At 38.7% G+C, this 27,283-nt stretch overlaps 1 pseudogene; it reads right to left on the bottom strand.

Annotated features, from left to right (window-relative positions):
* Positions 1-24,553: 24,553 nt before the first annotated feature.
* On the bottom strand, positions 24,554-24,653 carry LOC122123472 (annotated as a pseudogene).
* Between the last annotated feature and the right edge of the window lie 2,630 nt (positions 24,654-27,283).

The following is a 27,283-nucleotide window of genomic DNA, read 5'->3' as shown; positions in this document are numbered from 1 at the left end:
TTAGCTCCAGACCCTTGACATCTGGAGTGCATCATGAAACCCACCCGCCCTTCACAACGGCCGAAAGAGAAGGGGGCCACCATAGAATGCTAGGCTCTTCTGGTGTGGCATGAGACCATCACCTCACTTCTCTTTCCTGGCTGGATAAGTTGGGGCTGCGTGCCTGTGTCACTTCACTCCTGATTCCGGTCTGGGTGGGTAGGTGCTGTGTGCCTGTACTACCTCACTCTCGCTTCTGGTCTGGCTGCGGTGGGGGCCGTGTGCCCGTGTCACCTCACTCCTACTTCCAGTCTAGGTGGGTGGGGGGTCATGTGCCTGTGTCACCTCACTCCTGCTTCTGGTGTGTGTGAGTAGGGGAGTAGGGGCGATGGTGCCTGTGTCACCTCACTGCTGATTCCGGTCTGGGTGAGTAGGCACCATGTGCCTGCACCACCTCACTACTGCTTCCTGTCTGGATAAGATGGGGCTAAGCCACTTTTCGCCTCACTCACGCTTAATTTCTGGGTGAGTGGGGGCCATGTGCCTATGTTTCCTCACTCCTGCTTCAGGTCTGGGTGAGTGGGGGTTGCGTGTCTGTGTCACCATACTCCTGCTTTTGGTCTGGGTGAATAGGGGAGTAGGGGCCATGTTCCTGCACCACCTCACTCGTACTTCCAGTCTTGGTCGGTCCGACTGGCTCTGAGGTAATTACTCTCTCCAGATGCTGTTTACCAGCATGCACTTCAGCCCATGCCAGAGGTTAGACTTTTCCAATTCTCATAGTAAATCATGACATTAAGGGATTAATATGGCACCTTGCTAGGTTTGAGAACTCTGTTATAAAATTGTGCACTTGTGTGCGCCTGTGCACTGGTCTAGGGCTTTGAACTCAGGGTCTGAGATGTCTCTGAGATATTTGATTAAGGTAGAGCTCTACTGCTTCAGCCACAGCTCAACATATGGCATTTTTGTGGTTAATTGAGACTAAAATTCTCCCAGATTTCCCTTTCTGGACTGGCTTTGAACACTATCCTCGGATCTCAGCCTTTTTAGTAGCTAGGATTTACAGGTGTGAACTATGGGCACCTCTGTATTTGCTTGATTGCCATTCAGAGAGAACTGTGCTTGGTAAGTATTCTGGAGTAAAAAGATTTGAACTCTTCTAATGAGCAGTGGTGAAAATACTCAGGTTCTAGCCTGGCATTGGTGGATCAGGCCTCTAATTCTACCGATTCAGGAATGTGAAATCTGAAAATTGCAGTTTGAAATCAGTGTGTGGAGGACAAAGTCCTTGAGATTCTTTATCTCCAACGAACTACCACAAAACCAGAAAGTGGCACTGTAGCTAAGTGGTAGAGCACCAACCTTGAACAAAAATGCTCAGAGACAGCACTTAGGCCATGAGATCAAGTCCAATAAGCACAAAAACGAAACAAAACAAGAAAAAAACCTGGGTTCTTCAGTAGGAGTTTATCATTATAAATATGTTTCCCATTATATTTAGCTCTGTCATAGGTACATGAATCTTAGGGTATTAAGAAACTTAGCTAAAAATATAGGCAGCATTGTGTGTGTGTGTGTGTGTGTGTGTGTGTGTGTGTGTGTGTGTGTGTGTGTTTGCCAGTCCTGAGGCTTGAACCTGGGGCCTTAATCTCTTGATTGGATTTTTTCCATTAAGGTTGGTACTCTGCCACTTGGTCCACAGCTCTACTCCCAGATTTTTTTTAATTCTTATTTGGAAATAACAGTTTTACACACTTTTCTGCCTGTGGAAGCCGATTCTGGAATGTGATTATTTGAATCCTAATATAAAATATGTGTGTGCAGATAGCTCTACTATGAAGCTGACTTACATTTCTTCAGCTGTATATGTAGGATTTCTTGGGTGGAACTTCCACACTGGTTTCTGTTGGGGCTGCACTGATTCATTTAATTGCCAACATTGTGTAAGGTATCTTTCCCTACTTCCTTGTGAGTTTTTTTGTTTTCTTTTTTAATAAGCATTCTGCTTAGGCAGACATGAAACTTCAACATAGATTTGATTTGCATTTCCTTGATTACTAAAGATGTTGAATATTTTCATGTATTCCTTATACACCTATATATGTTTTGGGGAATGATCTAGTCAATTCACTTGCCTATTTATTGATAAGATTGTTCTTAGTGTATTTCATTTTTTGAGTCTATACATCTAGATATTGGGATTTCTTCTGTTACTCAAAAGGCAGGAGTTCAGGCTTATTTTACTAAATCTTAGCAAAAGATGACTTGTGAGCTTCAAATTATTTAATAGATGATTAATTAAAAATGATCAGAAGGTGTGGCTCACACAGGAGAGTGCCTGCCAACAAGTATAAGTTCTGAACTCAGACTTCAGTGTCTACAAAAAAAGAGATATATTTTATTATTTTACAACAATAAGATTTTATCAGTTATATACTCTCAAAACATGTAATTCTAAATATTTCACTATTCTTCATGGTAAAACTTTTGCAAATTTCAGCATAAACTAACAATTTTAGTTTCTATTTTTTCCTTGGTATTCATTCAAGCCAGCAAAACTGATAAAATACAACTTTGGCCAGGTTCTGGCTTATGTCTGTATTTCTAGCTATTCAGGAGGCTGAGATCTGAGGATTGCAGTTCAAAGTCAGCCTGAGCAGCAAACTCTGTGAGGCTCATGTCTAAATAACCACCAGAAAAACAGAAGTAGTGCTGTGGCTCAAGTGGTAGAGTGCTTTCCTTGAGCTGAATAGCTGAGGGACTGCCCCCAGGCCCCGAGATCAAGCCCCACTTCGAACCAAAAACAAAACAAAACAAAACCAAAATCCAACTTTATATAAAGAGAAAGAATCTCCAAGTTTTTATTCAAGATTTTTAATGCTTGTGGCAAATGATTTATCCGGTAGAAAGTGGAGATCTTATATCTGTCATTGTGATAAACTTGCTACTATGTGGTTGATTCATTTCATTCATCTAACATTGTTGAAGATGAAAAATCCATCAAGGACATGACATATATTTGGCAAAACTGGTAAGTTGAAATGACAATTTTTTTTCTAGTTTGGCAAAGAAGCTCTGGTTTTCCTTCCCTCACCAGGATTTGAACAATGAAAAAAATTGCCTTGATTTTTCCCAAAAGTGAGGAAGACAGCTCATATTCAAATAATTAGAAGATAATGAAAAGAATGTTTAAGACACATAATATATTTAATTTTGAACCTTCCTCTCAAGAAACTTCCAAGAAACTAGCAAAAATTGGTTATAGCTATTTATATAAAAGAGCTCATTGCAGGTGCCTCATACCTATAATTTGCTACTCAGAAGGATGAGATCTGGGATTGAGATTGGAGCCAGCATGGAAAAGCAATAATTGCATGGATGATGTCCCCTGCTGTTAGATCATATGTGCCTTCCTCGCATCCTCAATGTGAAGCTGTTTCCCCACATTACCATCCTTCTGAAATATTGACATTATCATTGTAATTTCTGGTTTTCTCCTTCAACATGAAAGGTTCATGGAGCAGGCCACTTGCAGCTGTATTCACATCTGTTTCTCCAGTTGCCTACAACATTGCCTGGTCCTTAGTGCTTAGTAGCCTTGTGTAGATGAAACTGCCCTGCTCATGTAATCTCAGAATTCAGTCAGGAAAGCTCATCAAGCTGTGATCTTGTTGTTAATAGTTAATTCTTCTAATTATTTTTTTCTACTTTGTGTATCTAAAGTCCACGTAAGGGTAGATCAGTGGCTGACACCTATCTGTTGTAATGGCAAAGTTGACTGTGACATCATAGAAGATTATTATGAAGCTGCATGAAAACTCATCCACCAAAGCACTGCAAATCGCAGCCTCCCACATCCAGGAATAGATTTAACAGCTCTGCAATCAAACCATCATTCACTCTCTGCTGGATTCAGACTCAGCATTTCCCTTTCCTATTTAAAATAAAGAAAAATTCAAGACATGCTTTTTTATATGTCATTGAATTATGGAAATGTCCTTCCAAACAAAAAAATAAGAATGTCATTAGTGGAATGTAAATATAAGGCAAGGAATAAAACAAGCATGAAATTTCCTAGGGAAAAAATCAAAAGTGACACCTGCTACAAAAGTTGGTCCTTAAAACTAGGACTGGATTCTGACACACACCAGTAATCCTAATATAATATAAGGTAATGAAAGTTTTATTTTTGTGCCAGTCCAGGGTTTGAACTTGCACTCAGAGCCCTGAGTTCTCTTGCTCAAGGCCAACAATTTACTACTTGAGTCATAGCTCCACTTCTTGTATATTTGGTAGTGTAGTGGAAATAAGAATTTCCCAGACTTTTCTGCCTGTGCTGGCTTCAAACTGTGATCCTCGATGTCAGCCTCCTGAGTAGGATTACAGGCATGAGCCACCAGTACCAAGCTAAAAGTTACTTTTGTGAGATATAAAAATAAGATATACAAACAACATAAACAAACGAAACTTTAGGACAACAAAACTGAAACAAGTTATATAAAAGATATAAAAAGACAAACACGAAGGCCCCGAGTTCAAGCTTCAGGAACAGCACAAAAGAAATAAAGAAGTGTAGAAAAAGAGAAGAAATAGTGAGCGACAGAGTTTTAAATTAATCAATCATTGGTGGCCTACACATGTTGTATTAACTACATAGGAGGATAAAGTCAGAAAATAACATTTAAAGGTAAGCCCAAGCAGGAAATTCCATTGGCCATTTTTCTGTGTGTGCTAGTCATGGGGGTTGAATTAGTTCTACTTTACTCTAGGCTGGAGTTTTATCAATCTCATTAGTGGAATCATTATCATCTAATTGGAGATAAAGAGTATCATGGAATTTCCTATGCAGGCTGGCTTCAAACTTTGATCCTCAGATTTCAGCTCCCTGAATCATTCTGTTATTTCCATTAGACATTATCTCCAATGAACCCCCCAAAAGAAGAAGAAAAAAAAAAACAGCTGGAGCTTGACGTGTGGCTCCAATGGCAGAAATGAGACAATGATTTCTGGGACATTACCAACACCTTTAGATCAATCTCCAGGAACAGTATACACAAGAATAAAATAAATAAATGAAAAGAAAGGTGGAAGAAGAAAAAGGAGAGCCAATTTCAGAGGTTAAAATGAGCAAAACTGAAATAGGTTACACTTGTTCTTGTAGTTACTCAAGGGTCTCACATTTGAGGATCAGTGTTCAAGGCCAGCCAAGGCAGGGGAGTCCATGGACTCAACTCTAATTAGGCAAATACAGTTTAAAAACAAAGCCCCAAGTTGTGCTATGACTCACATATTAGAGGTCTAGCATTAAAAATATAGTGGGACTGAACTGGGAAACTGACTCATTGGTCTAGTGCTTGCCTTGCATGCATGATGCCCTGGGTTCAATTCCTCAGCAACACATAGCAGAAAAAGCCAGAAGTGGCACTGTAGCACAAATGGTAGGGCTCTAGCCTCAAGCTGGAGAGCTGAAGGACAGTGCCCAGGACCAGAGTTCAGGCCCCATGATGGGCAAAAAAAAATAGGGATACAGGTGGACCCATTGCAACAATGAGATGTACAAGATGTTATGTTGAAAAACAAATTTACAACTTTGGTGCAGGGAGGTGGTTTTCAGGGCGATGGGGTTGTGGTGGGGAGATGGCTAGGGATGGGAAGGGGAAACAAAGGAGGAGGCAACAATGCTTGATAAGAAATGTACTCATTACCTTGCTCATGTAATTGTAAGCCCTCGATACGGCATTTTCACAATAAAAAGAAAAATAAATAAATAAAAAAGATAGACCAGAAAAAAATTACTGGGACAATACGTAGACTCTGATTTATATCCCCAAGCCCAGCATTCATGTGGAAATAAAAAAGATAGAAATTAAAGTATGTGTTGGAAAATCCAACTAAATTTTCAAAATGAGCATGAATTTTTGTTTTATGTGTGTAATCCTAGATACAAAGATAGATGAAATCTGAGGGTTATGGTGTCTTATCATCAAATCACCAGCAAAACAAACAAACAAGAAAACAGAAGTGAAGCTGTGATTGGAGTTGTAAAGCACCAGTCTTGAGTGAGAAAGCTATGAAACAGTGCCCTGGCACAGAGATCCAGCCTCAGGATCATAAAAAATAGTCATAAGAAGAGAACCTGGTGCTGGTGACTCATGCCTGTAATTCTAAAACCTCAGGAGGCAGAAATATGGGAATCCAGTATAAAGGCCAATCCAAGCAGGAAAGTCCAGAAGACAGTTTTTTGTGGGCCATCCTGGGGATAGTACTGTACTACTCCCAAGTTTTTGGAAGTTAATTGGGGGTAAGGATCTTAGACTTTCCTGCTCAACATGGCTTTGAACCATGAAGGTCAGACCACAGCCTCCTGAAACAGTCCAGGAATTGCATGAGTTCCTGCTCCAGGTGCAAGACACCCAAAATAATGAAATTAATAAATGTAAAGAAGGGTAGAAGAAGAGAAGAACCAATAACCGAGGCTTCAATGAGCCAATCAGCCAATCATTGATAGCTCATAACTCTAATTCTAGTTACAAAGGAAGCTAAAATCTGAGGATAATATTTAAAGGCCAGACCACGTAGGAAAGTTCATAAGATATGTTTGTGTGTGTGTGTGTGTGTGTGTGTGTGTGTGTGTGTGTGTGTGTGTGAGAGAGAGAGAGAGAGAGAGAGAGACCTGTTGCTTGAACTTGTACTGTTTTGCATTTTAGTGGTTATAATTGGTGATATCATGGACTTTCCTGCCCATGCTGGTAGAAAATTTGATCCTCAGATTGAATCCTCATGAATTAGGTCTGGCTCTACATGATAATCATTTCTAATTAAGCATCAAAACAGAAAAATAAACTGGAATTGAGCTGTGGTTCTCCTGGCAAAACTGGGAAAATGTTTCCGGGACAGCACCCAGACCCTGAGTTCAAGCCACAGGACAAACACAGAAGAAATAAAAGGAGAACAGAAGTACAAAAGGAAGAGTCAGTGACAGTAGTTGAAGTGAATCAAACATTTGTTGTTCACACATGTTATACGAGGTAGTCAGGAGGATGAAATCTAAGGATCACTGTTCATGACCAGCCCAGGCAGGAGAGTCCATGAGACTCATATATCTAATTTGCACCAAAAATAAGTTACAAGCTGTGCTTTGGTTCATGCGGTTGGGTGGTAGTCTTAAACAGAAAGCTTGGAACAGCACCTAAGCCCTAGGTTGAAAATCTAGACACACATTTAAAAAAACAAACAAAAAAGCAGAAACTTAAAATGATGGGTAAAGAGAAACATAAAGTTTCAAAATGAGTATGGGCTTTGGTTCACGTTTATTCCTTGTTATTCACTTACAAAAAGAAAGAAAAAAGACCACAAATTATAAAATATGGGAGAAAGCAAAAATTATAATTTCAAAATGAGCCATGTGTTTTTGGTTTATGTGTGTATTCCTAGCTACTAAGAATGTTGAAATATGAGGATTATAGCTCAAAGCCAGCCTGGGCACAGCAGTGACTGAAATTTTTATCTCTAAGTACCCAGGAAAATCTGGAAATGAAGGTGTGATAGTAGTTGTAAAGTACTGAAATTCCATGAAAAACCTGGGAAACAATTCCCAATTCAGCCCTAAGTCAACCAAAAGCAAAACTGAAAGAAGAGAAGACATTACCATTTGAAATTTAAGCCTGGGACTGGTGGTTCTTGCTTATTATTTTAGCTATTCAGGAGGCTGAAGTCTGAATATACCAGTTAAAAGCCAGTCCAAACAGGAAAGTCTATGGAGCTTTTTATCTGTGTGTGCCAACCTTGTGCTTGAATTCATGTAGGAGCACTACCACTCCCAGAGTCTTGGTAGTTAGTTGATGAAAATAGTCTCATGGATTTTCCTGTCAAGGATGGCTTCAACTACAATCCTTAGATTTCAGCCTCCTATGTCTTTCTGGGCTTTATATGAGATTCTTATCTCCAATTAACCACCAAAAGGAAGAAAAATAAAACCTGGTGATTGAACTGTGGCTCCAATGGCAGAAATGAGAAAATGATTTCTGGGAAAGCATCCAGACCTTGATATACACAAACACACACACAAAGTATAAAATAAATAAATGTAGAGAAGGTAGGATAAGAAACAGACAATTTCAGAGATGAAAATGAGCTAAGCTTAAGTGGCACACACCTCTGATGGTAGCCACTTGGGAGATTCAAATCTGAGGATCACATTTGAAAGCCAGCCCTGGTAGGAGAATTCATGGACTCAAATCTAAGTAGCTACTTAAAACAAAACAAAAAGTAATAACCACAAGTTATGCAGTGGTTCGTGTCTTAGTGTTCTAATCTTGAATAAAAATTTCTGGGACTGCCCTTGATTTTTCGACCCAGGACCAGCATACACAAGGAAATAGAAATACAAATAAAAAGGTCTAAGAATGGCGGGGAATGTGGCTTAGTAACAGACTGCTTGCCTACCATGTTTGAATCCCTAGGTTTGTTTCCTCAGTACCTCATAAATGAAAAAGACTGAAAGCGGCACTGTGGCGCAAGTAGTAGAGTTCTCACCTTGAGTAGCAGAAGTTCAGGGACAGTGCTCAAGCCCTGAGTTCAAGCCTCAGGATTATGAAAAAGAATAAAAATGTTGTGAGAAAATCCAGTTGAAGTTTCAAAATGAGCAATGCATGAAATTTTGGTCAATATGTGTAATCCTAGTGTCAGAAGGCTGAAATCTGAAGGTTGTTGTTCATAGCCAGCCTGTACAGGGAAGTGCATAAGTCTGCAACTAACCAGCAAAAACCGCCAGAAATAAAACTGTGGTTGTAGTTGTAAAGCAACAGCCTTGAATGAAAAACCAATTGAAACAATCCCCTGACTCAGAGATCCAGCCTTAGCATCACAATAAGAAAATTAAATGGTTGGAAGTAGAGAACCCAGAACTGTTGGTTCATGTCTGTAATTCTAGAAAAGCAGGAGGCTGAAATATAAGATCTTATGTAAAGGCAAACCCAATCAAGAAATTCCAGGAGACTGTTTTGTTTGTGGTGGCCACACTGGGGATAGGTTTTTGTTGATTGATTGGAGATAAGAATTTCATTGATTTTCCTGCCCAGGCTGCTTTCAAACCATGATGGCCAAATTTCAGCCTCCTGAGTCAGGCCAATACTTGCATGAGTTCGAGCTCCAGGACCAACACAAACAAAAGCAATGAAATAAATGAAAAGAAGGGTAGAAGAAGACAAGAAAGACCAAGTAACAGAAGTTTCATTGGGGACTAATGTTTGTAATTCTAGCTACTTAGGCTAAAATTTGAGGATACTGTTAAAAGCTCAGCTCAAGTATAGGTGTTCATAAGACATGTGTGTTTGTGTGTGTGTGTGTGTGTGTGTGTGTGTGTGTGTGTGTGTGTGTGTGTTTACCAGTCCTGGTGCTTGAACTTGCACTATTTTGCTCAATAATCTACAACTCTCAGATTTTAGTGGTTCATTGGAGAAAAGAGTGTCATGGGCTCTCCTCAATTTTTAGCCTCCTGAATCTGGCTTAGCTAGACATGATTCTTTTCTCTCCAATTAACCAACCCACAAAAGCCAAATGTTATGGTTGGTCCCATGTATGCCCTGAGACAACATCTGAGCTTCAATTTCCACTCCCAGAACAAGTAAAAAAGAAAAAAAAGAAAAACAGGTGGAAGCAAGCACATATTAAAGTTTTAAAATGACCCAAATGTTGATGATTATATTTGTAATCCTTTTTACACAAGAGGCTGACAACTGACAATTGCAGAGTCAAGTTAGTCTAGGAAAGAACATACTTGAGATTCTTATGTCCAGCTACACAGCACAAAGCCTTGAGCTATGGCTGAGGTGGTAAAGCACCAATCTTGAGTGTAAAAGCTAAGATATAGGCCCCAGAGTCAGAGGTCAAGCCACAGGACCCATAAAATTTTCAAAGGAGAGCGGATGAAGACAGGCTGAAATCTGAGAATCATTGTTCAAAACTACCCCATGCAAGAAAGTCCATGAGGCTTTCTCTGTGTGTGCATCTGTGTGCTATGTTTGGCTTGAATTTATGCTGTTTTGTTCAAGGATAGAGCTTTACCACTCCCAGTTTTTCAGTGATTAATTGGAGCTGAGAGTCTCATGGGATTTCCTGCCTTGGTTGGCTTTGAACCCTGATCCTCAGATTTCAGCCAACTGATTCATGCTGGGCTTTGCATAAGACTCATCTCCTATTAACTAACAAGAGTTAAAAAAAACTTGGAATTGAGCTGTGGCCCAAGATGCAAACTGGGCAGTCACATTCTAGTACAGCACCCAAGGCTTTAGTTCAAGCACAAAGACAAAACAAGTATTGCCACAAGCTATACTTTGGCTTATGTGCGAAGCCACTAGTCTAGAAGAAAAAAGCTCTGGCATTGCATCCGGGCCCTCATATATAGCCCCAGGACTAGAACATATACAAAAGTTAAAAAAAAAACAAGGAAAATTATAACAAGATAAAGTGGAAAAAAAACATATTAATATTTTTAAATGACCAGTGAGTTTGTGGTTCATGTGTGTAATCGGAGCACCTCAGAAAGCTGAAATCTGAGGATCACGGTTTGAAGCCAGACTACCCAGAAAAGTACATTAGAAACTTATGTCAAATAAAAAAAGCTAGAAGTGAAGCTGTGGTTGAATTTGTAAAACATCGTCCTTGAGTCAAAAAGCTAAGAAACAGAAGGGCACTGCTGGCTCTACACTGTAATCTCAGGAGGCTGAGATATAAAGACCATGGTTCAAATCCAGCCTGGTCAGGAAAGCTCATGAGACTCTTGTACTCCAATTAACCACCAGATAACCTGATGTGGCTCTGTAGGTCAACTGGTAGAGCATTTGCCTTGAGTTGAAGAACACAAAGACAGTGTGTTCAACCCCTACCTCCCTTCAAAATAACTAAGAAACAGCAATGTGGCCCAAAGATCAGATCTATTGGACAAAATAAAGAAGTACTGAGTTTGAAGGCAAGAAAGAGCTAGTTAAAAATATTAAAATAAGATGGGCACCAGTGGCTCATGCTTGTAATCCTAGCTACTCAGGAGGCTGAGATCTGAGGAGCACAGTTCCAAGCCAGCCCAGGCAGGAAATTCTGTGAGATCCTTATCTCTAATAAAGCAGCAGAAAACTGGAAGTGGTTCTATGTCTCAAGTGGTAGACTGTTTGCCTTGAGCTGAAGAGCACAGAGACAGCACCTAACCCAGAATTTAAGCCCCACGAATGACCAAAAAAAAAAAAAATTAAAATGTCTGCGGTTGATTGCTCATGCCTTTAAATCCTAACTATCCAGGAGGCTGAAATCTAAGGGTTGTAGTTCAAATCCAACCCAAGCAAGAAAGTCTATGAGACTTGTTAATGTAATTACAATACTAGGGCTTGAACTTGCCCTGTTTTACACAAGGCTGGATAGAGTTCTACTACCCACAGCTTTTTGGTGATTAATTGGAGGTAAGAATTTCAGACTTCGTTGCTCAGACTGGCTTCAGACCAAGATCAGATTTCAGCCTCCTTAGTTGTGCTGGGCTTTGCATAAGACTTTTCAAAAGAATGAAGCTGGAAGTTTATCTGTGACTCAATTGGCAGAACTGAGAAAAATCTCTGAGACAGTGGCCAGTCCTTACATGCAGAAAAAAAAACATAAAAATTTTCTGTTTTTTAAATTTTTATTTTTTATTGTGAACATACTGTACAGAGTGGTTACAATTACATGGGCAAGATAATGAGTACATTTCTTATCAAGCATTGTAGTCTCCTCTTTTGTTTCCCCTTCCCATCCCTTCCAATCCTCCCCCACTCCCTCACCCAATCCTCCCCGCTACCCACCTTCTCCCGCACCAAAGTTGTAAAGTTCATTTTTCGACATAACGACTTGTACATCTCATTGTTTCAATGGGTCCACCTGTACCCTTATTTAAACGATTTGTTTTTCCCCTTCCTCTCCACAAATTATGCAGACATCAAATACAGTGAAAGCAGGAATTATACTGTGGGGAAGGGACATACAAAGCAACAAAGAAATCATCTTATAAATGTGTTAGAAACAATCGCATGAAAAAAAAAAAACATTTGAATACATATCTTCGGGTTCATTTCCCTAACATTTTCAAAAGTAAATAATAGTAGTTTTATAATATAGAAAAAAAATCAAAAACTATGTTTAATATGATACAAAGGAAAACTATGTTTCTTTTTAAATGTAGCAAATGAGAACATAGTATAAAGTTTCAAAATGAAATGATAAGAGTAAGGGAAAAGGGAAAAATTTAAAAATTCATGTAAATATTAAATACAAGCTGACATGACCAAAATATAATGTGATCAGAAACTTATCTATCACTTGCAATTACTTACAAATTATTGTCCCTCCAGTTTCAGCAGCTACCATGGAAATTTAGACATGACCTCTCTATGCAGCCTAGACTGTGTAAGGGTCTTCCTGTTTTAGCCTCTTGAGTTAGATCTGCAGGCATTGCCCTCATTTTAATATATGAGGTTTCCTTTAAAATTCAAAATTAATATTTAAATAATGGATTATCTGTAAAGCATGACTAAACATCAGAGATCCACCAGAGATCTTCTGAGGAATACAATCAAAACATTAGAAAAGCACCTACCACTCAAGGTAGGTAACAAAGAAGATTTAGCATTTTTTGGATGTACTGGTGATGAACGCAGGGCCTCATGCTTGCTAGGCACGTATAAAATTCAGTGACATTAATTATATCCACACCATTACCTCTATTTGTGAACTATCTTTTTGATACTGATGAAATCCACACAATCATTGAGTAATAATCACCCCAATGACCTGCCCCAGAAATTTTAATCTTCCATTTTCTCTTATGAAATGGTTTAGTCAATGTTTCACATAAATATTAGATTACTTTTTGTGTCCATCCGTGACAGACATATATTAATTGCAGCATTTTTGTGGATGTCATAATCCATTAATGCATACCTCATATTCTGTAAACCTGTTTATCTGATAGACTCTCCAGGAATTTCTAACTTCTGACTATTGTGAACTTTGCTGTTATTATTGGCATAGGAGCTATTAGTTTTTTCTTTTCAGCTCTTTTGGTTATGCAATGAGCAATGGAATTGCTGGGTAATGTGGTAATGCTCTGTTATGTTAGAAGAATGTGTCATATTGTACCATAATTGCTATATCACTTTTCATCAGCACAGAAATGTACAAATGGTCAATAAAATGTATTTCAAATGTATTTCAAATCTTCCACAGATGTGCCCTAAAGAATCTTTTTTTTTTTTTTTTTTTTTTTACTTTTTACTTGCTTTTATTTAGGCCATGCAGGCCTGGAGCTATGTAGCATTTTCTAGAGCTGAAGTGAGAACAATACCAAATACCACTGACCTAGCCTCCAAAAACATTTAATCTAGTAGCCATTTTTTCTAGAGATAAAATTTAGTGATTATATGCATTTTTACTCTTCTAAAATAAGGTTTTGAATTTTAAAATGAATTATATAAATGTAACACCTCTGTGTACCTTCTTTTTTTAAGAAGAAAAATTATATTTACAAAAAATATTAAAGGACAAAAAAGCTTCTCAGCAGGAAAATACATTACAATCATAGTCTGATTCTGACCAAAGCACATACAATACAATACAAAAAATAATACAATAAGAGCTAATCTAAAGTAAAATGAAGAGTAAGGCCAGGGGCAGGGGTCAAGTGGTAGAGCTTTAGGTTGCCCAGCACCAGCTCTGAATCAAAACCGCAGTACTGCCAAGGGATAAAATAAAGTATTGAAAGTTAAGGAAGCATGCAGATAAAATATGACATAGAATAAAATAAATCAAACAAAAATTTTAATGACTAGGATGTAGTTTAAGTGTAATTAAAGTAGTTTTTGTATGCACAAAAATTACATGCTTTGATAACTACAACATTCAGTTTACACTGCAGTACAAGTGTACTGCACGGTGCCCCGTGGATGCAATCCCTCCTGAGGAAATCTAAGGCAGTTGATGCAATTGTATTCTTGGCTGGACTGAGGGTTTGCTAGGCAAACAGTGTTTTGATCTCAATTCGTGGATCCCACTTACAACTCTTTTTTTTTAGTACACCACCTACAAATCTCTCCCATCTCAATAACAGGGCCTTCTACCTTTCAAGTGAAGTTATCTTTGATATCTCTTAGGGTTCTTCTCCCCTTTGTCTGGCACTGCTCTGTTCCTGGGCCCACATTCAGCAGCTTATTCTGAGAAGATTTGTAACTATTTGCTAGCCATCTCTATCCACTGCCATCTCCACCTCAAATAAGTCTTTGGTATCAGTATGAGTCTGGTCAGATGATAGAGCCAGCCTGGGCTGGCTTTGAACCATGATCCTCAGACTTCAGCCTCTTGAATAGCTAGGATCATAGGAGTGACCCACTGGCACCCGGCCATCATTTCTTTCCTGCAGGAAAATTTAGGGGGGTGGAATAGCACAGCAGCACACACATTTGATAGCAACTGCCCCAGGGTGACCCAGATGCTCAGATAAAACCACTGACTTTGATATTGCCTTTGGTATCCAACAGGATATTGTTGGAATTAAGGTCTCAGTGTGTGATTCTGTTCTGGTGTGGGTAGTGAACAGCACTTACAATTTGTGTGAAGAGCCTCTTGGTTTCATCCTCATATAGGCGGCAGGATTTTGAGATCCACCCCAGAAGGTATCTCCTACTGGCCAGTTCCATTGATGAGATATACATACTCTTCCTTCTCCATCACCTGGTACAACCTGATGGTGAGTTTGTGCCATACCTTCTTAAAAATGTCCACCTCATTCTTTAACTGATGACTGGAGGACTCTCGCTGTTAGGCCATGGTTGCAAGATTCCCCCCCCCCCCCCACGCCCCGCAAGAAGACCACCGAGAGTCAGACTCTACAGCTTTTTTATTTAAACGGGCTGCAGTTTGGGCCTCATCCTACACTCTGACACAGCTGAGCCTAGGAGGAGAGCCCAGAGCTAAGGATTTGCAGGTCTTATAAAAGCACACAATCAACCAGGTGTTTGGATTACCACCGCGTGTTGCTTTGCTAGACAGAAACAAGCAACAAGTGGTCACTGTCTCAAACTTTAACCTTTCATTCCCCCCCCCCTTGATTTATGGCCCTGAGCCACAATCTTGTGGCTCTGGCCCCAAACTAAACTTCAACAGCTCTTGATCTTGAATGAGTATACCAATAACAATCAGCCCATTTTTCTTTTCTTGTGGCATATGCGGAGTGGTTGGGTAGGATGCTTGGAGACTTCCCATGTTTCCCCATGGTCATCCAGGGCAAAGAGGTCAGCTGGTCTGGCATGGGAGCAGTGGATCCAAGCAGCAACGCCGTCCACCTTAAGGGCAGTGGGTGTAGCCAGTAGCACCATGTAAGGTCCCTTCAATCGTGGTTCCTGAGATCGCAAGTTGTGCCTTCGAACAAACACCTAGTCCCCTGGTTTAAACAAATGTGGGGTAGGAATAGAAGCAGAATCATATAATGCTTTAAGCTGGGGCCACATACTCTTATGCACCAGCTGTAAATAGTCAAGCTTACACAGAAATTTAGTATCATCCAAATTAGCAAGCAATTAAAGACAAGCCAATAGGGTGAATTTCTTATTCTAAACAAGGCAAAAGGAAGGAGCGATACCCAGTCTGCACCAGTCTCCAAGGCCAATTTAATTAAGGTCTCTTTTAGAGTCCGATTCTTACCTGCCCTGAACTCTGGGATCTATAAGAACAGTGCAATTTCCAATCCATCCCAAATGCCACGGCTATTCGCTGACTTACTTTTGAGATAAAGGCCGGTCCATTGTCTGATCCATTGGGGGATGGGAAGCCATACCTGGGTAGAATTTCTTCCAGGATCTCCTTAGCCACGACGTTTGTGGTCTCATGCTTTGTTGGGTAGGCTTCAACCCATACTGAAAAGGTGTCTACAAAAACTAGCAAAATTTTATATCCAAATTTTCCAGTTTTAATTTCTGTGAAGTCTACTTCCCAATACACACCTGACCTAACTCCATGGAGGCGAGCTCCTTTTGTAACCGGCTGATTGGGGGCATTGGTGAGCTGACAGGCTTTACAATTTTTAACAATGTCCTCAATGAGTTGGTTCCCTTGCCTAATTTTTACTTCTGAGTGTCAGAGCAAGTCCTGCATTCTTCAGGTTCCCATGTGAGAGCCCCGATGGATTCTCTTAAGAATCCCCTTGGCCAATCTTTGTGGCAAGGTAAGTTTCCCCTCACCTGTTTTCCACCAGTCATTATTTCCTTCTCTGCCCGGGGGTTTATAGGCCTTGGGAATTTTCTTTATCCACTCCAAGTCTTCTTGGGAATACTGAGGCTCAGGAGGCAAAGCTCGTGGCCCTGGGTCTACTAGAGTCAGTACTTCCGCTCTGGGCTGGAGGACTGCCTCCTTAGCTGCCTGATCAGGCAAGTTATTTCCTTTGGTTATTGAATCAGTTCCCTTTTGATAGCCAAGGCAGTGCATAATGGCAATATTTGCTGTTTCCCATAAGGCTCAGATGAGGCTTAAAATTTCTTGTTTGTTTTTAATAGTCTTTCCCTCAGCTGTCAGCAGCCCCCTCTCTTGGTAAATGGCTCCATGTACATGCACGGTGGCAAAAGCATACCGACTGTCTGTGTAAATGTTTAGTCTCTTCCCTTTTCCCATTTGTAGGGCTTTTTTTACTGCCACTAGCTCTGCTCTTTGTGCAGATGTTCCCTGGTGGAGTACTTCTACCCACATTATCACAGTGTCCGTGGTGACTTTTGGGCCCTCATGCCTTTTTCCATCTCGAATGAAACTGCTGCCATCTGTGAACCTGGTATGCTCAGCATGCAATAGTGGCGAGTCCAACAAATCTGTCATGTTTTCCTTGGCCTGGTTTCTCTTTTCATGCTCCATTTTACGTTCTCTGTCCTTCCTTTCCTGACTTTGCTCCTCTGTTTCTCTTATTGTAAACCTGTTCTGCCACGTCTACTAGATCCCTAATAGACTTTTCACCAAGGCTGTCTAGAGCCTGCAACTTTATGTCTGGTGCAGTTTGACTTATATAGGCAAACATAATCATCTGTGTCGACTCCTGGGTCTCAAGTTCATATGGGGTATATTGATTAAAAGCTTCCATGAGACGCTCAAGATATGCTGTTGGACTTTCATTTATTCCCTGTCTTACATCATAAACCTTGGCCATATTAGTAGGTCAGCAAGCCGCCGCTTTGAGACCTGCCAACAGAGCCTGGCGGTAGATGAGGAGTGGCTCCCTACCTTCAACTATATTGTAGTCCCATTTTGGTCGGATCTCAGGAAAATAGGCAGTGATCAGGGCAGGATCGGTGATGGGCGCTCCTGTGGGGCCACGGATATGTTTCTGGCCCGTCTCTCAGATACAGTCTCTCTCTTCAGTGGTAAAAAGAACCTGTAAAAGCTGACTGCAATCATCCCAAGTGGGCTGATGAGTAAAGAGAATAGTTTCAAGCAAACAAATTAAATCCTGGGGTTTCTCAGAAAAAGGGGCATTTTGGATGTGCCAATTTTATAGATGACTGGTAGAAAATGGACACTATTGGGTTGCTGTTGACCATCCACATCCACAGTACCTACGGCGTGTAAGGAAAAAACAGCTGCATTAGATGGGGGGTTGATCCTACTGCGGCGTCGAGTGACTGGCCCCTCAGAAACTTTAAGGGCAGTTGCCAAGTGTTCTATAGCTCCCTCCTCCTCTTGGTCATTCTCAGGTTCTGCAAAAGGAACCTGGGAAGGGGAGCATGGGTGAGGAAACATTTCTTCTTCCAAGTTATCTCCCTGAAAAAACAGTGGGTACACTTTCTTTTCCTCTTTTTTAGTTTCTTTTTGTAAGTCGAGGAGGCTAGATGGAGTGTTGCCCATGGTTTCCAGTCCTGTCAGTCATAAAGTACAGAAGACAATAAACAGTACAAACAAAACACATGCAAGCCTGACAGTTACAAAAAAAAAAAAAAAGCTTACAAAGTAGAGATCTCCCAAGTTGGTCTGCTGACTCCTGTCATGGTGGGGTTCCATACCCATGCCCCACAGCAGAAGGAGTAGAACCACAGTGGACGAGTTGGGCCTCGGTTAGGAGGGTCTCTTGGTCAGTTCAGGCCCCAAACCAAACCAACCATTGCCCCACAATTCACACTCCGAGGTTCCAAGGACCCCCACCCCCCGCCCCACAACGGGGTTCCAAGGACCCCACCCCTCACGGTGGGGTTCCAAGGACCCCTGCTCCATACAGCAGGGTTCCCCCTCCCCACAAGAGGATCTGCGACGTCTCTCAGTTCCTCCAGGGTTGTCGTGCAAGTGGGTCCACTTTGAAAGCCCTTTACAAATTTGAGGGGATATCCTCACAAGGGAAAATGAAAGTAAAACAGACAAACGAGAGGACAAGACAAATTAACAAAGACAACGCTGTTTTACCTTTGGAGTATGAGGTCTCGGGGGTCTTTGGGGGGTATCTCAGATGAACCCCACTAATATGTTATGCCATGGTTGCAGGACCCCCTCCCAGCAAAAAGACCACTGAGAGTCAGACTCTACAGCTTTTTTATTTAAACGGGCTGCAGCTTGGGCCTCGTCTTACACTCTGACACAGTGGAGCCTAGGAGGAGAGCCCTGACCAAAGGATTTGCAGGTCTTATAAAGGCACACAATCAACCAGGTATTTGGATTACCACCACGTGTTGCTTTGCTAGACAGAAACAAGCAACAAGTGGTCACTGCCTCAAACTTTAACCTTTCATCCCTTCAGGAGTATTTTAACTGCCACTTCCATGTGTGTGAGGTGTGGATGGCCAGCTTCACTTGTCCATTGGTATCATGGTCGATGAGCTCTTTCATCTGGTATTGATTGATGATCTCTTCATTCAAGAATATGGAGGATGATTCTTTGTATTCTTCCATCCTTCTGCTATGATGGCACGTAGCAAGTCTACCTAAAATTAACTAAATAAAATAATGGAAACCCAGAAAAAATAAAAAGAAATACCAAAACCAAACGACAACTCACCCCCCCAAAATCAGAAAAATAATGAATTTTGTTTGAGTCAGTCCAGCGTGTCACCAATCAAGAGCTCCTAGATGTGTAAACTGACATAGGTTGGAGCACAGTGCCTTCCTATATACACTGCATGACCTCTCAAAACGGAGCTATCACAGCCCATCATAGTGACATATATGACTTAGGCTTGTGATTACCTCAGGATAAGAATAAAAGAGCAGTGAAGCATAGAGGACAGACAGAATTTTAACTAGCTACTCATAGGCTGAATCAGCTTAGGTAGTTACTCAAGAGGCTGAGATCTGAAGGCCACTGTTCAAAGCTAGTCAAATCATGAAAATACATGCGATTATCTCCAAAAAACCAGAAGTGGAACAGTGGCTCAAGTGGTAGACCACTACCTTTGGGCACAGAAGCTTAGGAATAATGCCTACGCAATATCAAGCCTCAAGAATAATGAATGTATGCATGAGCACATGCACATGTGTGTGCGCGTACTCGCAAGAGCATGCACAAACACACAAATGAATATTTCAATGTGAAGTTCTTTAATTTTAACCTTGCTGTACTTTATTTCCCTGTATTAGTTTACAAATTAACAAAATCAGCTAAGCACCTATTTACATACAACTCATGTTTCTCTAAAGTCTACTCTCGCTTTGGAAGCCTGCTTTTATTTGACCCAAAAGTAAATTATTCAGGAAGTCAATTCGTCTCTCTCAAGTCTGTTGTATTAGATGATTTTTAGGTTCCTCCTAGGAATATGATTTTGTGTAATCCTGCATCAAGCAGCATATTTCTTTCATGAGAAGGGAAGACCCTGTCAAACAATAACAGGTTTTTCTCCTTCTGGCGAGCATCTGTAGTTTTACTAACTTCATAAAATTCATGATCTGTCTGTGTATGCCAAAGACTGCTGTGCAAATAAAAAGACCTTCTCAAAACTTAGCATTTGTATACTATTCATAGGTATGAGGTGTTTAAATATTACTGAAATTTCTTTGGAATAAATAATATTCATCTTGACTATCTTGAGAAAGAAGAATTGGTTTCTCAGCACTTTAGGTAAGAACATGAGTGAAAGAAACAAAAGGAAAAGTGAAGAACAATAATCCATATATTCAAATGAAACAAAACAACCCAAGAAAACATAAATTAATTCAGTACTGAAGAACCTGCAGAAAATGCAAATATAAAAAAAAAACTATGACAAGCTTATGAATATCCTGACTACATGGGAGTGAACTGTTGTAAGGATAGTGCTTAAAGCCCAGACTGGACAGAAAGATCTGTACACAATGCCATGCACCTGTTATTTTAAATTCCAGGAAGAATAACATAAAGTGTACTGAGCCCAAAATCAGATACAAGTAGGAAGCCAGATTCTATCTGAAAAATAATCAGAATAATTTAAGTCTGAGGACGTGACAAAGTGGTAAGAACAACCATTTTGGGGGCACAAGACACTCAATTCAAACTCTAATATTATGGGTATTAAAGAAAAAACTATGATTTTAAATAATTGTAAGATTTGAGTATTTGAGTGGAGAAAAATCCATGAGAGAGATAGAATGAACCCACATTGCAATACTTTCTACTTAAGTGATAATGTTTTGTGGTACTTCAGACAAAACAGTTACCTTGCAAATGAGTATGGATGTGCACTTGGGTGATGGAAATACTCTACTTACACAGGGGTAAATTAAATAGATTTTTTTGGGTAGATTGTACTTCTTGAACTAAGAGCCTAGGTGATGTCCCTGAGCTTTTTCTCTCAAGGCTACCACTCTACCACTTTCATCCACAGTTCCAATTCTGATTTTCTGTTGGTTGTTTGGAGATAAGAGGATCATGGACTTTCCTGCCCAGGATGGCTTCAAACCACAATCGTCAGATCTCAGCCTCCTGAGTAACCAGGATTCCAGCCATGAGCCATCAATGATTTTAATAATTTAGTAAGTTGTGCAGTTACAGAAGTTATAAATTATCTTTATAACCTGTGTAATATATGTGTGTATGTATATATCAATGCATACGGATAGAAATATTTTAGCATATTTTTGTATCTACAATAGATTTGTGAAATCATCCTACATTATAAAATAAAATGGTAGCCGGGTGCCTTTGGCTCATTCCTGTAATCCTAGCTACTCAGGAGGCTGAGATCTGAAGATTGCAAGTCAAAGCAGACAGAAAAGGAAGTCTGAGAGATTCTTATCTCCAATAAACCACTCAAAAACCGGAAGTGGCACCGTGGCCCAAGTGGTAGAGTGCTCGCCTTGAGCTGAAGAGCTGAGGGAAAGCACCCAGATCCAAGTTCAAGCCCCACGACAGATGAAAAATAAATAAATAAAAATAAAATAAAATGGAAACAAAAGTTAATAAGGAGCAAAACAAAGGGAATTGTCACACGTTTCTTGTTGTTGAATGTAATATGAATTGTGAGAATCAGTTTGGCAAAATCATCTGTATTTGAACAAAATGGATAATAGCTATTAAATCCAATTAATCTATTTATCCATATTGTGCATCCTCACACATGAATGTCAAAATCAAACCACAGTTTCTGCCTTTGTATTTAACTCACCTGTTATAAGTTAGAGGATAGATGAAGTAATCAAATAAAGATTAAAATAATAGTAAGTGAGGTTATGAGTTAGAGCTGAAAATGATTTTAAATATGATAATAGCTAATTAAATTGCATATTTCTTACCTTTACACTATTGTCATATCCCTCATTCCCACATTAGAAAAGTACATAGAAGTTTCTCACTAAATAATATGTACAATTATGAAAAAAAGTATTGAAAAAATATGGGCACCGTGTGGTTTTAGCTTATTGTGACCTGTAGGGGGTAGTGTGTTTTTGAGGATTTGCAATACGTTCTAATGGAGATGAAGAGAGGGATATGCTTATTCTGGAAAACTGGCTAGAAGATTGTTCCCAGAAAGATAGTGATGAATTCTTCCAAAAGGTTACAGTAAAATCACTTTCACGACCATGTTCACTGCTGCACTATTCACCGTAGAAAACTTATGGAAACAGCCCAGATGCCCTTTGGCAGAAGGATGGTTAGAGAAAGTGTGGCACATATACACAATTGTATTACACCCATCCATTATGAAGATTGTTACATTATTTGCAAAGAAATGGATAGATCTAAAAATATGTTAAGTAAACTAAGTCAGAGACACACACAAAGGACCCATGTTCTGTCTCATATTTGGAAGATAGAACTTTATACAAGTTTTCACAGCAATATTAACCAAAGCATGCTATTTGCAGAGGAGAATTTAAAAGGTGAATTTTCTTATAAAATTGAATTTTTAATCCAACAAAATGAATACCAGGAAACTATCACTTAAGTTATGAGGAAAACTCAAAGGGAAGGATTAAAAAGAGTTATGGAGTAAGAGAGTGAAGGCATAATATTCAATACAGATAGTATGAAAGTAGAAAAAATTAAACTGGGGTGAGATCTGGAAGGGTGTGGGGAAGTTATGTAAAGATTCATTGTACATAAAAACTGATTTGTGGAATGGAAATTCCCTTGTACAATTATTTAAGATAATAAAAATATAATTAAAAACAATGGAGACACTTTTTCTTAAACTGTGTTCTCTTAAACCATGAGTCAATATAATAGTTTCCTCCTCAGAGATGTTCTTTGCAGGTATTTTCCTCACAGTAACAGAAAAGTGATCAATGCAATGTATATCAATACATAACTTTGCACATCATAAAGAGACACACTATAAATTCTATTTCCATCTCTTTTAAAAATAAAATTGTTTGCTCTATAAATTGATCAGAGGCATGGATATTGTGGCTAGTTAGTGCATTACACATGTCTCTCTCTTCCTCTCTCTCTTTCAAGGTTCTCATAGATAATATGATTGCTCCATAATTATCCTAATTTATTTTGCTTTTATATTTTTGGTTGCATCATTTCACTTTCTGCTCTGCCATTTCTCAAATCATTTACATAGAAGGTATTATTTCCTATTTTCTCATTCCTAGAATAAGCTGCACATGAAGACACCACTGGTCCTCATTTTCAGTCTGTACCTTTTAATACGGAGGAAAATCTTTCCTCTGCTTTCTATCAATTCTCTACTCTCCAGTTAGAATATTTAGAATAGTAAAAATGGAAAAAGAGAAAACAAATCATGGTGAAAAAAAAGATGCAGAAAATTCACCAGTTTTTTCTGACTAGTTCAACCAATGTGAACTATTGGGGAAATACATGGACACCTCATTCCAACTGGTACTCAAAGTCTCTGGTTAGGCAATTCTGATGAAGACAAGGAACAAGATGAAAAAGTGAGGAATGGTATCATTTGCAAAAAAAAAAAAAAATGGAGAAGGATCCAAGCAAATTTCTTCTTTGGGCTGCCTAAATTAATCGGCTTGCTACAGTGTGGAGAAATCTTTCCAAAAAGGCCACTCATGTGAATACTAGGGATGAAGATGAGTATACCGCTCTTCATCGGGAAGCCTACAGTTGACACTGAGACATTGTCCATGAGTTGGTGGCTCGAGGTAGATATTCATGCAATAACTGTGAATGGCTGGACACACCTGCACAGTGCTTATACGTGGAATAATACCAGTGTGGCTTCTTTATTACTTCATCATGATGCAGATACCAGTGTCTAAACTAAAGGCCTCTTGACCCCCTTGCATCTTGCTGCTGGGAATAGAAACAGCAAAGATACGTTTGATCTCCTTCTGTTGAACCATTATATTAAACCAGGTCTGAAGAACAACTTGGAAGAAACTGCACTTGATACTGCCAAAAGATAAGTATGTATGACTACCTCTTTGAAGTTGTGAAAGGCTGTACAAATTGTTCTCCTACGTCTTAATGATTTGGTTAAGTTACTTAAATTTCAAAAATGCCAGTCCATCCTTTGTCTCTGTACAAAATATTTTCACAATACAAAGCAACAGCAATATCTTACTTTAAAAATTCATGGATTCCATGGTATTCTTCCAAATGAATTGCCTGACTTTGATTTCAAAATATATTCAAGAGTTGTTTGTGTACATCTGTAATGATTTCTGTAGAGCTTGTGATTTTTTAAATCAGAAATAATTTTAATGTATCTGTTGAAATGAGTAGTACAGAAACTAAAGATATTTCTGGTGCTTGTCTGAAGAAAGTATATTTTAACATATTCTGTATTTTGTTTGTAAGATGTCCATAATCTATTTCATTCTTTCCTAGATATAATACTTTGAATACTACATTGTTATATATTATATAAATTCATTAATAAATGTGTCCTTACAGATTGCATTCCATATAAAAACAGTTTAAGATTCTTTTTTCTCCTAGGTCCTTATAGTATTTTATTTCTTTGGGATAAAATTAAAATGTTATCTAATTTCAAAGTTTTATAAAGTTATGCTATGTAAAGACCTTTCTAAGGTGAAGATGCCAAACTAACTTTTAATTATATGAATCGCATGTGTTGTTACACTTGTATTTTTGTAATCAACTTTTTAATAACTGTTTTTCATTTCTTGCATCTGACGAATGAAAAATATGGAATACTTCGCATATTTTCAGATCATCCCTGTCCAAGTGGCATGTTAATCTCTATATTGTTGTAATTTATGTATACGTGCTGCCGAAGCATGTAGTATCCTGTGAATTTAAGTAGTTAATGATGCAATCTTTATACAGGCATATATCCTTGGTTGCCTATTTGTAACAAGGAAACCTTATTGTTACTAACAATGCTATTGATCTTATTTCTCTGAAATTCTGTGTATAGTGGAAAAAATATATTGTTCGGTAGATTGCTCACACTTGCAATTATTTTGCCAATGACTATTTTAAGTCTTTTTCATTTTAAATTTCATCATACTTTGAAGCCTTTATAGCTAGATTCAAAGATATGGCTTTTCAAGTACTTATTTATCAACTGAGTTAGCTTTGTGGAGCTAATGGATTCAAAGTAAGCCTTGCTGAAGAGCTACTTCTAAAATTTTGCAGCTTAAAATTTCCCAAATGAGGTCTTACTGGCACAAATGTCTACTGGCCCTTTACCCTTCTTCCATGTAGTAACAGACCAACCAGAATATCTTACCCTGACAGCAAAGATTATCTTACTGGAAAAAAACTAATCTTAGTTACAAGGGATCATGGAGAAATAAACAGTTCTGACTAGAAAGTATTTTATCAAAATATAATTGTTTATTATACCTACCATTTCAAAAGTAGCTAAAGCCAAAAAGGTGAAAAAATTGTTCTTATGCATGATTACCTAATGTCCTGACCTGTCTACCATCCAACCAGGCAGGAACTTACACTACTGAATTTCTATCACCAAATATTTCCATAGCTCCAGGAGAAGTCCATATTTTTTCCTTGATATTAGGCCTTAAATTGGTAATGTTTTAATCTCAGTGTTTCCTCTTGCCTCTAGGCTGTAAATCTACAAATGGTAAAGCTTTAGTTCTAATTCTACCAAACTCTGAGGTAGAGATAATGGAATAATACTGTAAAACAGAGTTGCCTTTGATACCCTAACCACAACAGAACAATGAAAAACATTCCTTATATTACATATAGTTATATATTTTATATTTATATGTGCTAATTTTATGTTTCACACAATGAAACTTACTAGAATTAATCGATAATTTGACAAATAAATTGATATTTATTACAATAAACAGATTGGAATATAAATAATTAAGTTTAGAATATATATTAGAATATAAGAAGTATCAATGCAATGTCTTCGATATAAACTTGTGATACCTTCTAAGTGTTCTTAGACTCCTGAATTCACATGGCAAAAAAAAATGTTGTTTTCCTTTAATATGTAAGGGATTTTACTCTGCTGCTCTGTATATTGTTTTAACTCGCTGGACTCAGAATGGTTTTCTCCATATTTCTGATCATACCTAAATTTTGCTGATATGATGTCCAAAAGGTATTATTCTTCTACAAGACCCACGCGTCCTAGGATCCCAGGTCCCAGTTATCTGCATCATCAGATAACAAGGGCAAGTCCTCATACCTAGGCCCATGCCACATGCCAACAGAAAGTAATTGAAGACTCATCTCAACTTCTCATTTCCTATAATAATGCAGGGCCCCAATTACATAGGATTTAGCAGTAAGCAATTGTGAAATGCAAGGCAACTTAAAATGAAAGATGAGATCACAAAATCTGAGAGAAACTTCTGTAATTCACACTTTCAATTTACAGATGACCAGCCCATATTAGTGAACAAGATCACAAATGTCACAAGAATATTTTTAATACCCCTCTCCTAATGATTAATGAAAGATTTCAGTCCAGTGTAAGTAGGCCAAAAAATAGTTCCTCGAAGGATAGATCCATAATTTTTCTACCAAGGCTAGGAAAACTTGACTTAGAAGTCAAATATAATTCAGAAAAACATTAATTGAGAAGATCCTTAGTGCTTCAAAACACTGGTACTTCAGTAAAACTTGGTTATGTAGTATAAAAAGGTTGTCATTCTCAAACCAATGGTAACCTATATTTAATCTCCTGAAAATATATTCCTATTCAAATAATTTTTTAGGGGGTCCGGGCATGGGGCCTGATCTCTGAGCCTGGGCGCTGTCCCTCAGCTCTTCAGCTTAAGACTAGCACTCTACCACTTGAGCCACAGCACACTTCCAGATTTTTTTCTTTTTGGTCATGTGATGCTGGGGAATTGAACACAGGACCCCATGCATGCAAGCAAGTGCTTTACCACAGAGCCACCTTCCCAGCGCCTCAAATAAACTTTTTAAAGGCACATTCGCCAAAATAACATTTGACGATTAGATGATACTTAGTAACATTACAAGTTTTTCAAGTGGAAGGAGCAAGTTAAAATAGAGTTGATTTATTATCCAGCACTAACACCAAACAGGTTCAACTATTCCTTAAATTATAGAAATAGTAGCCCCCACCATTTGTGTTGTTCAGTAGATGCCTTCCAGAAATGTGTTATATAGATCAGCCTTCCATATTTCAAGCCTAAACTTTAGCTAATAAAGTAAATTTCATCAAATAATAAGGTACATTTTAAAAGATCACGAATAGTTGCCTTATCATGTTGTTTGATGTTTTCCTTAAGAAATATGACTTTAAGTCTTGAATATGGGTGTTCATCAGAGATGTGACAAACATAAAATCTGTCTTCTATTTCTATCATATTCCTCCACAGTAATAAATTTTAGTTTTCTTCTTTTCCCAAAAGTTATACATAGTAGAGAATATTATCCCATGTAAAATAAAAT

The sequence above is a fragment of the Dipodomys spectabilis genome, unplaced genomic scaffold (genome assembly GCF_019054845.1).
Source record: "Dipodomys spectabilis isolate Male_0828 unplaced genomic scaffold, ASM1905484v1 ptg000228l, whole genome shotgun sequence".
Taxonomy (NCBI): Eukaryota; Metazoa; Chordata; class Mammalia; order Rodentia; family Heteromyidae; genus Dipodomys; species Dipodomys spectabilis.
The sequence above is the reverse complement of the archived record's forward strand: the minus strand, read 5'-3'. Positions and strand labels throughout refer to the sequence as shown.